The sequence below is a fragment of the Heterodontus francisci genome, chromosome 1 (assembly GCF_036365525.1).
Source record: "Heterodontus francisci isolate sHetFra1 chromosome 1, sHetFra1.hap1, whole genome shotgun sequence".
NCBI classification, from domain to species: domain Eukaryota; kingdom Metazoa; phylum Chordata; class Chondrichthyes; order Heterodontiformes; family Heterodontidae; genus Heterodontus; species Heterodontus francisci.
In genome coordinates, this window is record NC_090371.1 from 34,306,203 (window position 1) to 34,321,014 (window position 14,812).

The following is a 14,812-nucleotide window of genomic DNA, read 5'->3' on the forward strand; positions in this document are numbered from 1 at the left end:
TTTTTGGTCAATGGTAACCCCCAGGATGTCAATAGTGACTTGCATACAGCTCAGGAAACCCATTTGCTGGCTATTAAAGCCAGAATGTTGTGTTGCATCTTCAGTCAGTTGGGAATTAAAATATTGAAAATACTTACTCAACAGCTGCAAGGGGGCTTCTATGACCCTATGAGAAGGAGGCACCATCCGTAGCTAACAAAGGAAGTTAAGGATACTATCAAATTGAAAGAAAAAGTGTACAATACTGCAAAGATTAGTGGTAGATCAGAGATTGGACAGATTTTAGACACCAGCAAAGAATGACTCAAATAAGGAGGGAGAAATTAGAGTATGAGAGAAAGCTAGTTAGAAATATAAAAGCAGGTGGTAAGAGATTGTACAAGTATTTACGTAGGAAAAGAATAACTAAAGTGAGCGTTGGTCCCTTAGACAGCGAGACTGGGGAATTAATAATTAGAAACAAGGAAATAGTGGAAGCGTTGAACAGGTATTTTGTGTCTGTCTTCACTGTCGAAGACATAAAAAAAATCCCAAGAATACTTGAAAATCAAGAGGTATAAGGGATGGAGGAACTTAAAACGATCACTTCGCTAGGGAAAAGATACTGAGAAAACTATTAGAACTAAAGGCTAACAAGTCCCTGAGAACTAATGGCTTTTATCCCAGGTCCTAAAAGAAGTGGCTGCATAGAAAGCAGATGCATTGGTTGTAATCTTTCAAAATTTGCTAGATTCTGGAAAGGTCCCAGCAGATTGGAAAATCGCAAATATAACACCTCTATTCAAGAAAGGAGGAAGACAGGAAGCAGGAAACTACAGGCCCTTTAGCCTAACATCTGTCATAAGGAAAATGCTAGAATCCATTATTAAGGAGGTAATAGCAGGACAACATGGTGTCGTGAAAGGGAAATCGTGTTTGACTAAGTTCTTTGAGAAAGTTACATACAAGGTGGATAAAGGGGAACCTGTAGATGTGGTAGCAAAATGCCAAAAGGCATTCAATAAGATGCCACAACAAAGGTTACGACTCAAAATAAGAGTTTGTGGTGTAGGGGGTAACATATTAGCATGGATAGAGGATCGGTTAGCTAACAGGAAGCAGAGAGTAGGGATAAGTGGGTCATTTTCAGGTGGAGTGCCGAAGGATCAGTGCTGGAGCCTCAACGATTTACAATCCATATCAATGACTTCGATGAAGGGGCCGAATGTATGTTAGCTAAATTTGCTGATGACACAAAGATAAATCGGAAAGCTGTCAAGAAGATATAAAGAGTCTACAAAGGGATTTAAATAGGTGGTGAGTGGGCAAATGGAGTATAATGTGGGAAAATGTGAACTTGTCCACTTTGGCAGGAAGAATAGAAAAGCAGTAAGCATAGGTGAGCCACATTGCTTGCTGATTCTACATATATTTATATGCAGGGACCTGTTCTCTGCAGGCAAAAGGAACATGTCCAGGCATTTCACCTTTTTTTTGAATTAAACAAAACAATAATTCCCTGGTGCAGTCTGCATGGCAATGTCTCGACCAGAGTCTACTTGCCGATGAATCAGCACCCTTTTCTCACGCAGTATAAGTTGTTCCTCCCTTTGAAATTTGGCATTCTTGCTTCTGTCCTGATGAGTGCAAGACGAAAAGTTTCAACAGCATTTCTCTTTTTTCAGCAATACTCTTTCTTCAGTTATCCTCCTGCTCTTAAATATTTAGGTTTTCCTTGATTTTACTTGCCAATATCTTTCATGCCCTCTTTTTGCTTTCCTAATTTCCTTTTTAATTTTGTCCCGACACTTTTTATACTCCTCGAGGTTTTCTATAATACTGAGCCCTCAGTATCTTTCATAATCTTCCCTTTTTTCTTTATCCTCTCCTTTAAGTCTCTTGACATGTGGGTGGCTCTGGATTTGTTTGTCCCACCGTTTTTCTTTAAGGGAATGTTTTTGCTCTGAATCCACACCATCTCTTCCTTGAATGCCTCCCAATAATCTGGCACTGATTTACCTTCAAATAGCTGTTCCAAGTCCACCAGCTAAATCACGTATCAGCTTAGTAAAATTAGCTTTTCCCCATTTGAGAAATTTTATTCCTGATCTATCATTGTCCTTTTCCATAACTACCCTAATTCTCTCCAAATACCCTAAATGCTCTCCAACTGATATCCCTTCCACCTGCCAACTTCATTCCCTAAAATTCAGTCTGTAACTGCCCCCTCTCTTGTTGAACTTGCTATATACCGGCTAAAAAAGTTCTACTGAGTGCATTTTAACAATTCTACTCTCTCTGTGCCTTTCACACTAATTCAATCCCAGATAATATTCTTCTTCTTCTTTGGCCTCCTTGTCTCGAGAGACAACGGGTAAGCGCCTGGAGGTGGACAGTGGTTTGTGAAGCAGCGCCTGGAGTGGCTATAAAGGCCAATTCTAGAGTGACAGCCTCTTCCACAGGCGCTACAGATAAAATTGGTTGTCGGGGCTGTTACACAGTTGGCTCTCTCCTTGCGCTTCTGTCTTTTTTCCTGCCAACTGCTAAGTCTCTTCGACTCGCCACTCCTTAGCCCCACCTTTATGGCTGCCCGCCAACTCTGGCGATCACGGGCAACTGACTCCCACGACTTGTGGTCAATGTCACAGGACTTCATGTTGCATTTGCAGATGTCTTTAAAGCGGAGACATGGATAGCTGGTGGGTCTGATACCAGTGACGAGCTTACTGTACAATGTGTCCTTGGGGATCCTGCCATCTTCCATGCGGCTCACATGGCCAAGCCATTTCAAGCGCCGCTGACTCAGTAGGGTGTAAATGCTGGGGATGTGGACCGCCTTGAGGACTTCTGCGTTGGAGATGCGGTCCTGCCACCTGATGTCAAGGATTCTCCGGAGGCAGCGAAGATGGAATGAATTGAGACGTCGCTCTTGGCTGACATACGTTGTCCAGGCCTCGCTGACGTAGAGCAAGGTATTGAGGACACAGGCTTGATACACTTGGACTTTTGTGTTCCGTGTCAGTGCGCCATTTTCCCACACTCTCCTGGCCAGTCTGGACATAGCAGCGGAAGACTTTCCCATGCGCTTGTTGATTTCTGCATCTAGAGACAGGTTACTGGTGATAGTTGAGCCGAGGTAGGTGAACTCTTGAACCACTTCCAGAGCGTGGTCACCAATATTGATGGATGGAGCATTTCTGACATCCTGTCCCATGATGTTTGTTTTCTTGAGGCTGATGGTTAGGCCAAATTCATTGCAAGCAGCCGCAATCCTGTCAATGAGTCTCTGCAGACACTCTTCTGTGTGGGATGTTAATGCAGCACCGTTAGCAAAGAGGAGTTCCCTGATGAGGACTTTCCGTACTTTGGTCTTTGCTCTAAGACGGGCAAGGTTGAACAACTTGCCATCTAATCTTGTGTGGAGGAAAATTCCTTCTTCTGAAGACTTGAACACATGTGAGAGCAGCAGGGAGAAGAAGATCCCAAACAGTGTAGGTGCGAGAACACAGCCCTGTTTCACACCACTCAGGATAGGAAAGGAGTCTGATAAGGCACCGCTATGCTGAATTGTGCCTTTCATATTGTCATGGAATGAGGTGATGATACTTAGTAGCTTGGGTGGACATCCGATCTTTGCTAGTAGTCTGAAGAGACCACGTCTGCTGGTGAGATCTATGAAAGCAACGTAGAGAGGCATCTGTTGTTCATGGCATTTCTCCAGTCGCTGGCGAAGGGAGAACAGCATGTCAATGGTGGCTCTCTCTGCTCGAAAGCTGCACTGTGCCTCATCGTAGACATGCTCAGCCAGCTTCTGCACTCTGTTTAAAAAGACTCGAGTGAAGACTTTCTCCACTATGCTGAGCAGGGAGATTCCACGCTCGCTGTTGCAGTCACCCTTGTTCTTATAGAGGGTGATGATATTGGCATCGTGCGTGTCCTGTGGTGCTGCTCCCTCATCCCAGCACAGGCAAAGCAGTTAATGGAGTACAGAGAGTATAGCAGACTTGGCACTCTTGATTATTTGAGGGGTAATGCCGTCCTTCCCAGGGGCTTTTCCACTGGCCGGAGAATCAATGGCATCACTGAGTTCCGATTTTGTTCGCTGTTCGTGCAGCTCATCAATGACTGGCAGAGACTGGGGTGCATTGAGGGCGGTCTCATAGAACATAGAGATACAGCACTGAAACAGGCCCTTCGGCCCACCGAGTCTGCGCCGACCAACAACCACCCATTTATACTAATCCTACATGAATCCCATATTCCCTACCACATCCCCACCATTCTCCTACCACCTACCTACACTAGGGGCAATTTACAATGGCCAATTTACCTATCAACCTGCAAGTCTTTGGCTGTGGAGGAAACCGGAGCACCCGGCGGAAACCCACAGGGAGAACTTGCAAACTCCACACAGGCAGCACCCAGAACTGAACCCGGGTCACTGGAGCTGTGAGGCTGCGGCGCTAACCACTGCGCCACTGTGCCACCCTAGTGACAACATTTTCCCTGGAGTACAGTTCTAGGTGGTGCTCCACCCAGTGGCCCATTTGCTTGTGTTGGTCAGTGATCGTGTCCCCTGATTTAGACTTGAGGGGAGCGATCTTCTTGATGGTTGGTCCAAAAGCTCTCTTAATGCCATCATACATTCCTCTGATGTTTCTGATGTCGGAGGCCTGCTGAATACGACTGCATAGGTGTTGCCAGTAGTCATTTGCACAATGCCTGGCTGTTCTTTGTGCAGCGCTTCTGGCTACTTTAAGTGCTACGGATGTTAACTCGCTGGGGGCTTTCTTGTAGTTCAACAGTGCAATGCGCTTAGTGGCTATGACAGGTTCCAGCTCTTCCAAGTGAGATTGAAACCAGTCTGCATCTGCTTCTCACGTTTGCCATAGGTGGTCATTGCTGAGTCATAGATGGCGTCTCTGATGTGGGCCCACTTGAGAATATTAGTATAGTTGAAATTCCCCACTATTACTGCCCTACCTTTTTGATACTTCTCAGAGATTTGCCCACATATTTGCTCTTCTATTGCCTTCTGACAGCTTGGGGGTCTATAGTACACTCCCAGTAGTGTGATTGTCCCTTTTTGTTCTTAGTTCAACCCATATGGCTTCATTTGATGATCCTTCTACCATATCATCCCTCCTCACAGCTAGAATTGTTCCTTTAATCAATATTGTGACTTCCCTTCCTTTTCTATCCCTGTCTATCTTGTCTGAAAACCCTGTAACCAGGAATGTTGAGCTGCTATTCCTTCCCTTCTTTCAGCCATGTCTCTGTAATATCCATAATATCATACACATGACAATCTGTGCTCTCAGCTTATCTGACTTATTCCCCAGACTTCTTGCACTGAAATTGGTTCAGTTAAATTTCTGGTCAATGGTGACCACCCCCTCCCTCCCCACTCCCTGCACTGCTCCAGGATGTTAATAGTGGGGAATTCAATGAAAGTAATGCCATTGAATGTCAGCCGGAAGTAGCTGGACTCTGTAGTTGGAGATGGTCATCTCTAGACACGTGTGACGTGAAGGTTACTTGCCACTCATCAGCCCAAGCCTGAATGTTGTCCAGGTCTTGCTGCATGTGGGCATGGACAGCTTCATTATCTGAGGAGTTGCAAATGGAACTGAATACTGTGCAATCAGCGAACATCCCCACTTCTGACCTTATATTGGAGGGCAGGTCATTGATGAAGCAGCTGAAGATGATTAGGCCTAGAACACTATTGTGAGGAACTCCTGCAGTGATGTCCTGGGGCTAAGACCACACAGACTGCAGCAGTTCAAGAAGGCAGTTCACCACCACCTCCTCAAGGGCGATTATGCAATTTGCCGATTAAGAGATTAGCATGCAAAATTAAAGCACATGGGATTGGGGGTAAGGTACTGACATGTATAGAGAACTGGTTGGCAGACAGGAAAAAAAGAGTAGGAATAAATGGGTCTTTTTCCGAGTGGCAGGCAGTGACTAGTGGGGTACTGCAGGGATCAGTCCTAGGACCCTATCTAGTCATAATATACATTAATGATATAGATGAGGGAATTAAATGTAATATATCCAAGTTTTCAGACGACACAAAGCTGGGTGAGAGTGTGAGCTGTGAGAAGGATGCAGAGAAGCTCCAGTGTGATTTGGACAGGTTGAGTGAGTGGGAAAATACATGGCAGATGCAGTATAATGTGGATAAATGTGAGGTAATCCACTTTGGTGGCAAAATCAGAAAGGCAGTTTATTAACTGAACGGCGATAGATTGGGAAAGGGGAAGGTGCAGTGAGACCTGGGTGTCCTTGTGCACCAGTCGCTAAAAATAAGCATGCAGGTGCAGCAGATAGTTAAGAAGGCAAATGGTATGCTGGCCTTCATAGTGAGAGGATTCGAGTATAGGAGCAGGGATGTCTTGCTGCAATTATACAAGGCCTTGGTGAGACCACATCTGGAGTATTGTGTGCAGTTTTGGTCTCCTTATCTGAGGAATGATGTTCTTGCTATAGAGGGAGTGCAGCGAAGGTTCACCAGACTGATTCCTGGGATGGCAGGACTGACGTATGAAGAGAGATTGGGTCAATTAGGCTTGTATTCGCTCGAGTTTAGAAGAATGAGAGGGTATCTTAGATGAGATGCAGGAAGGATGTTCCTGATGGCGGGGGAGTCCAGGACCAGGGGTCACAGTCTAAGGATAAGGGGTAAACCATTTAGGACTGAGATGAGGAGGGATTTCTTTACCCAGAGAGTGGTGAACTTGTGGAATTTTCTGCCACAGAAAGCAGTTCAAGCCAAATCATTAAATATATTCAAGAAAGAGTTAGATATAGTTCTTAGGGCTAAAGGGATCAAGGGATACAGGGAGAAAGCGGGAACAGGGTACTGAGTTGGGATGATCAGCCATGATCGTATTGAATGGTGAAGCAGGCTTGAAAGGCCGAATATCCCACTCCTGCTCCTATTTTTCGATGTTTCTATTTAAAATAACCAGCTGATTTGATTTGGTTTAGCAGGCTTCTGAAAAATCTGACAAGCTGGTCCATGGGTTGGAAAATGGTCAGCTTAAAAAACTCATGCTTGCCATGTACGAAATTGTGCATTACAATCATTATACAAACAGTAGGGGTTCGTCATAGTCATAGAATCATAGAGTTATACAGCACAGAAACAGGCCCTTCAGCCGATCATGTCTGTACCGGCCATCAAGCACTTAACTATTCTTATCCCATTTTCCAGCACTTGGCCCGTAGTCTTGTGTGCTGCGACATTTCAAGTGTTCATCAAAATACTTCTTAAATGTTGGACGGTTCCTGCCTCGACCACCACTTCAGGCAGTGTGTTCCAGATTACAACCACCCTCTGGGTGAAAACAATTTTCCTCAAATCCCCTCTAAACCTCCTTCCCCTTACCTTAAATCTATGCCCCTGGTTACCGACCCCTCCACTAAGGGAAAAAGTTTCTTTCTATCTATCCTATCAATACCTCTTATAATTTTGTTTACCTCCAGCAGCCTTCTCTGCTCTAAGGAAAACAACCCTAGTCTATCCAGTCTCTCTTCATAGCTGAAATGCTCCAGCCCAGGCAACATCCTGGTGAATCTCCTCTGCACTCTCCCCAGTGAAATCACATCCTTCCTATAGTGCGGTGACCACACCTGTACACAGTACTCCAGTTGTGGCCGAACTAGCGTTTTACACAGCTCCATCAGAACCTCCCTGCTCTTATATTCTATGCTTTGGCTAATAAAGGCAAGTATCCCATAAGCCTTCCTAACCATCTTATCTACCTGTGCTGCTGCCTTCAGTGATCTCTGGACAAGTACACCAAGGTCCCTCTGACCCTCTATACTTCCTAGGGTCTTACCATCCATTGTATATTCCCTTGCCTTGTTAGTCCTCCCAAAATGCATCACCTCACACTTCTCAGGATTAAATTCCATTTGCCACTGCTCTGCCCATCTTACCAGCCTATCTATATCGTCCTGTAATCTAAGGCTTTCCTCCTCACTATTTACGACACCACCGATTTTTGTGTCATCTGCGAACTTACTGATCAAACCTCCTATATTCACGTCTAAATCATTAATGTACACTACAAACAGCAAGGGTCCCAGCACCGATCCCTGCGGTACACCACTGGTCACAGGCTTCCACTTGCAAAAACAACCCTCAATCACCTTCTACCTCCTGCCACTAAGCCAATTTTGGATCCAATTTGCCAAATTGCCCTGGATCCCATGGGCTCTTACCTTCGTAACCAATCTCCCATGTGGGACTTTATCAAAATCCTTACTTAAGTCCATGTAGATTACATCAACCGCCTTACCCTCATCTACACATCTAGTCACCTCCTCGAAAAATTCAATCAAGTTAGTTAGGCACGATCTCCCCCTGACAAAGTTATGCTGACTATCCCTGATGAATCCCTGACTCTCCAAGTGGGATTAATCCTGTCCCTCAGAATTTTTTCCAATAGTTTCCCAACCACTGATGTGAGACTCACCAGCCTGTAATTACCCGGTTTATCCCTGCTACCCTTCTTGAATAATGGTACCACATTCGCTGTCCTCCAGTCCTCTGGTACCTCTCCTGTGGCCAGAGAGGATTTAAAAATTTGTGTCAGTGCCCCTGCTATCTCCTCCCTTGCCTCACCTAACAGCCTGGGATACATCTCATCTGGGCTTGGGGATTTATCCACTTTTAAGCCCGCTATAACAGCTAATACTTCCTCCTTTCCAATGCTAACTTGTTCAAGTATATCACAATCCCCCTTCCTGATCCCTACATCTGTATCATCCTTCTCCACTGTGAACACAGATGAAAAGTAATCATTTAAAACCTCAGTTATGTCCTCCAGCTCCACACACAGATTGCCACTTTGGTCCCTAATGGGTGACACAGGCCACCGACGATTCCGGATAAATCTGCTGTACTGAGAAAATTTACACCCAGGAAATGAAGGACAATATGGTGCAGAAAAGAGACCTGGTGGAAGAAAAGCAAAATACTGCAGATGCTGGAAATCTGAAATAAAAACACAAAGTGCTGGAAATACTGCCAGGTCTGGCAGCATCTGTGGAGAGAGAAACAGAGTTAATCTTTAAGACCTGCAACGTTAACTCTGTTTCTCTCTGCAGATGCTGCAGAGACCTGGTGGAAATGTTTCCAGCGCCTGGCATCTGCTCAACAGAGCTCTGCATGATGGGCGGGTTTTGGTCTTCCGTGCAGATTACTTCCGGGATTTCATAATGGCTTTTAAAGGATTTAAGTTTTCTCTCTAAGATCCTCATTTTTCTTCGTATCTTCTTCAATTTTGGCAGATAAGGCTTTTACAACACCTCATTTTTCACAACTGCGGCTGACAAGCACGCTAGTCCTCTTTAACAGAAGATTAAAAACCAAAATCATCACGAACGACTTGTTTTTCGCAACTAACGTATGCGAAGAAACAAAAATTCAAAACCAGGAAGTCGGGTTTCAAGCAGTCGGTCCGGCAACTGGATTCATTTTATGTCTAGAAATTGGTGTATATTACCTTCCGAAATGGCGTATCTTTTTGTATTAAAGTTGCCACGTAAATGAAATAACAATCTCAATTACAGATATCATGTTGCAAAACACGGAACTCCGCTCTCTCCCCTTCAGTAATCGCTTGAGCAGAGCAAATCGAGCAACAAACGCATTCTTTTCAATTAAATAATAATGTCATTAAATAATAAATACTGAAATGTTTTCGAAAGAAATTAGTTTTGCATGGAGCGTTATTTTTCACCTGTGGCTCTCTGTTAAATAAGGAACGGGTCGCGCTAAAAGCGTTAAACTAAAAGCAAATCAGACCTGGCGTTAAAAGTGTAACGAATGTTTGACCCTTGCTGTCTGGCCGCTCACTTTCAGCTTGTCCGATTGCGCTCCACAAAGCTGGAAAGTCACCTTTGCGTTTCAGGACAATCCTGCAATCCTCCGGGCTAGCGCTCCGTGCTCTCCCTCGAACACACAGCTACTGGATTCCAACCGGCTCTCTGATTCGTTAGTTGATACATCATTCATGGGCTTGGCAGCCTGTTATTGTTTCAGTTACTGCATTTGAAAGCCCACAAAAATCCGACATATGCAGCCCGAAAGTCAAATCCATATATGGAATGTAGCTAGCCCATGGCTGATATCTGATGAGAGGTTTCTCTCTCCACTAACGCCGCCAGACCTGCTTTTTATTTCCAGCATTTCTGTTTTCATTTCAGATTTCCAGCATCTATAGTATTTTGCTTTTTGTAATATTTTGTGCTGCTCACCAGTTTCAAGCCAATTGCAATACAAAGAACAAACAAAGAACAAAGAACAGTACAGCACAGGAACAGGCCATTCGGCCCTCCAAGCCTGCGCCGATCTTGATGCCTGCCCAAACTAACACCTTCTGGACTTCCGGGGCCCAAATCCCTCTATTCGCTTCCTATTCATGGATTTGTCAAGATGTCTCTTAAACGTCGCTATCATACCTGTTTCCACCACCTCCGCTGGCAGCAAGTTCCAGGCACTCACCACCCTCTGTGTAAAAAACTTGCCTCGCACATCCCCTCTAAACTTTGCCCCTCTCACCTTAAACCTATGTCCCCTGGTAACTGACTCTTCCACCCTGGGAAAAAGCTTCTGACTATCCACTCTGTCCATGCCGCTCATAACTTTGTAAACCTCTATCAGGTCGCCCCTCCACCGCCGTCGTTTCAGTGAAAACAATCTGAGTTTTTCCAACCTCTCCTCATAGCTAATGCCCTCCAGACCAGGCAACATCCTGGTAAACCTCCTCTGTACCCTCTCCAAAGCCTCCACGTCCTTCTGGTAGTGTGGCGACCAGAATTGCACGCAATATTCTAAGTGTGGCCGAACTAAGGTTCTGTACAGCTGCAACATGACTTGCCAATTTTTATACTCTATGCCCCGCCCGATGAAGGCAAGCATGCCGTATGCCTTCTTGACTACCTTATCCACCTGCGTTGCCACTTTCAGTGACCTGTGGACCTGTACGCCCAGATCTCTCTGCCTGTCAATACTCCTAAGGGTTCTGCCATTTACTGCATACTCACCACCTGCATTAGACCTTCCAAAATGCATTACCTCACATTTGTCCGGATTAAACTCCATCTGCCATTTCTCCGCCCAAGTCTCCAACCGATCTCTTTCCTGCTTTATCCTCTGACAATCCTCAACACTATCCGCAACTCCACCAACCTTTGTGTCGTCCGCAAACTTACTAATCAGACCAGCTACATTTTCCTCCAAATCATTTATATATACTACAAACAGCAAAGGTCCCAGCACTGATCCCTGCGGAACACCACTAGTCACATTCCTCCATTCAGAAAAACACCCATCCACTGATACCCTCTGTCTTCTATGACCGAGCCAGTTCTGTATCCATCTTGCCAGCTCACCTCTGATCCCGTGTGACTTCACCTTTTGCACCAGTCTGCCATGCGGGACCTTGTCAAAGGCTTTACTAAAGTCCATATAGATAACATCCACTGCCCTTCCTTCATCAATGTTTCTGATTTCCATCTCATACATTCATAGAATGATGGCAGCACAGAAGGCCATTCGTGGTCATGCCAGCTTTCTGCAACAGCACTCATCTAGTCCTGCACCCTGGCCCTGCAAATCTTTCTCTTCAGGTACTGATCCAATTCCTTTCTGAAAGCCAGAATTGAAACTGCCACCACCACACTTTCATGCAGTGCATTCCAGATCCTAACTATTTGCTGCGTAAAAGGTTTTACTCACATCGCTGTTGGCTCTTTTGCCATTCACCCTATATCAGTGTCCTCTAGTTCTTCACCCTTCTGCCAATGGAAACAGATTCTCCCTATCTACTCTGTCCAGATCCCTCATGATTTTGAACACCTAGTCACAGAGTCATAACAGCATAGAAGGAGGCCATTCAGCCCATCAAGTCCATTTCTCTGCAGAGAAATCCAATCAGTCGCTTTCCCCGGCTCTATCCCCGTATCCCTATAAGTTTATTTCCCTCAAGGGCCCATCCAATTTCCTTTTGAAATCATTCCTTGTCTCCACTTCCACCACCCTCATAGGCAGCGATTTCCAGGTCATTACCATTCGCTGCGTAAAAAAGTTCTTTCTTAGATTGTTATGAAAGTGTTTCTGTTTTTGTTAAATATATTTTTTGAGGATTCGTTTTTGAAAAATTGAAGAACTGTTAAACTTTGGGGGTTTTAAAGAGGGTCATCAAGAGGACTTGTTTGACAACAACATTTACTGGTTGTCACATGACTCAAGTTAAAAATTGAACAGAAACCCTGGTAACTTGGGAAGATGTATGCAGAGAAGTGACAGGTCAGAAGTGATAGGTCTTTCTGTTTCCAGCTTCACTTTTGAATTGTTTGGCGTTGGGAATGAACTGTTTAAAAAGGTTTGGAGTTTTTTTAAAAATGAAACTAAAAGACAGAGCCACAGCTCAGCCCAGCCTGTTCCATCTCTTTAAAAACCCTTCAGAAGAAGGAGAGAACTTCCAAGGAGAGCAGAGAATTCCCAAGGAAGAAGAGAAGACCACAACCCAGCTCAGCTTTCCTTCGTTTCTCTAAAAGACCCTGAGAAGTCCACTGTGTCAACTCATCTCGTCTCCTGACTTTGAACAAAAGCCTGCTAAATTAATTCGCAAAGCTGCCTGAAAAGAACTGTTCAAAAAGATCCCAGTGACCCATCTACATGTACACAGAGGCCAGGCTGTATGGCAGTTTTGGAACACAACATATCTCATCTGTTTTTTCTTCAAGTATGAGCAAATATTCAGCTTAAGAGTTTTTAAGTCTTTTTTTTGTAACAGAGCTCTAAACAACAATCCCTTTTATTTTTCCAGTTTATCGGTGTGTGTGTGTGTGTGTATGTGTGGAATTTTAATATTTCAATCTGTATGTTTATGCTTTACTTCATTACCAGTTAAGTATTGTTTTAGAATAAACCAATAATTTTGTTGTTCATTAAAGAAACCTAGTTGTTGTGTTTTATTCTGGGATAAATATATTCTATGATTGAATGTATCGGGAAGTTGGAAAAAGATGTAAATATATGTTGTGACACGTGGAGAAGTGGAACTAGAATAAACAGTGCATTCCTCCCGCCTCAGTGTAACAACTTCCCCCTGCATCTCCTGCCCAAAACCTTAAATCTGTGACCCTTATTCTTGTGCCATCAGCTAATGGAAATAGCTTTTCTTTGTCTACCCTATCCAAACCTGTCATAACCTTGTTCACCTCTATCAAATTTCCCTTCAAGGAGCACATAACTGAGGTTTTAAATGATTACTTTTCATCTGTGTTCACTATGGGGAAGGACGATGTAGGTGTAGAGATCAGGGAGGGGGATTGCAATATACTTGAACATATTAGCATTGAAAGGGAGGAAGTATTAGCTGTTTTAGCGGGTTTAAAAGTGGATAAATCCCAAGCCCAGATGAGATGTATCTCAGGCTGTTATGTGAGGAAAGGGAGGAGATAGCAGGGACTCTGACACAAATTTTCAGATCCTCTCTGGCCACAGGAGAGGTATCAGAGGACTGGAGGACAGCGAATGTGGTACCATTATTCAAGAAGGGTAGCAGGGATAGAACAGGTAATTACAGGCCGGTGAGTCTAACATCAGTGGTTGGGAAACTATTGGAAAAAATTCTGAGGGACAGGAGTAATCTCCACTTGGAGAGGTAGGGATGAATCAAGGATAGTCAGCATGACTTTGTCAGGGGGAGATTGTGTCTAATTAACTTGATTGAATTTTTCGAGGAGGTGACGAGATGTGTAGTTGAGGGTAAAGCAGTTGATGTAGCCTACATGGACTTAAGTAAGACCTTTGATAAGGTCCCACATGGGAGATTGGTTAAGAAAGTAAGAGCCCATGGGATCCAGTGCAATTTGGCAAATTGGATCCATAATTGGCTTAATGGCAGGAGGTAGAGGGTGATGACTGAGGGTTGTTTTTGTGAGTGGAAGCCTGTGACCAGTGGTGTACCGCAGGGATCGGTGCTGGGACCCTTGCTGTTTGTAGTGTACATTAGACATGAATATAGGAGGTATGATAAGTAAGTTCGCAGATGACACAAAAATCGTTGGTGTCGTAAATAGTGAGGAGGAAAGCCTTAGATTACAGGACGATATGGATTGACTGGTAAAATGGGTTGAGCAGTGGAAAATGGAATTTAATCCTGAGAAGTGTGAGGTGATGCATTTTGGGAGGACTAACAAGGAAAGGGAATATACAATGGACGCTAAGACCCTAGGAAGAACAGAGTGTCAGAGGGACCTTGGTGTACTTGTTCATAGATCACTGAAGGCAGCAGCACAGGTGATTAGGAAGGCATATGGGATACTTGCCTTTATTAGCCGAGGCATAGAATATAAGAGCAGGGAGGTTATGATGGAGCTGTATAAAATGCTAGTTAGGCCACAGCTGGAGTACTGTGTACAGTTCTGGTCACCACACTATAGGAAGGATGTGATTGCACTGGAGAGGATGCAGAGCAGATTCACCAGGATGTTGCCTGGGCTGGAGCATTTCAGCTATGCAGAGAGACTGAAAAGGCTAGGGTTGTTTTCCTTAGAGCAGAGAAGGCTGAGGGGGGACCTGACTGAGGTATACAAAATTATAATGGGCATTGACAGGATTGATAGGAAGAGACTTTTCCCCTTAGCGGAGGGGTCAATAACCAAGGGGCATAGATTTAAGGTCAAGGGAAGGAGGTTTAGAGAGTATTTTGAGGAACATTTTTTTCACCCAGAGGGTGATTGGAATCTGGAACGCACTGCCTGAAGTGGTGGTAGAGGCAGGAATCATCACAGCATTTAAGAA

General features: G+C 44.4%; 1 protein-coding gene across 2 annotated transcripts in view; it reads right to left on the reverse strand.

Moving 5' to 3' along the window:
• LOC137368701 (uncharacterized) overlaps positions 1 to 9,986 on the reverse strand; it is a 36,233-nt gene extending 26,247 nt beyond the window's left edge. Inside the window, exon 1 of one of the 2 annotated variants that reach the window (XM_068028877.1) lies at positions 9,896 to 9,986. The gene's annotated coding sequence lies outside the window, so the exon portion shown is untranslated. Of the gene's footprint in view, positions 1 to 9,802 lie in introns of both variants that reach the window. The other variant, XM_068028871.1, reaches the window with a different exon arrangement.
• Between the last annotated feature and the right edge of the window lie 4,826 nt (positions 9,987 to 14,812).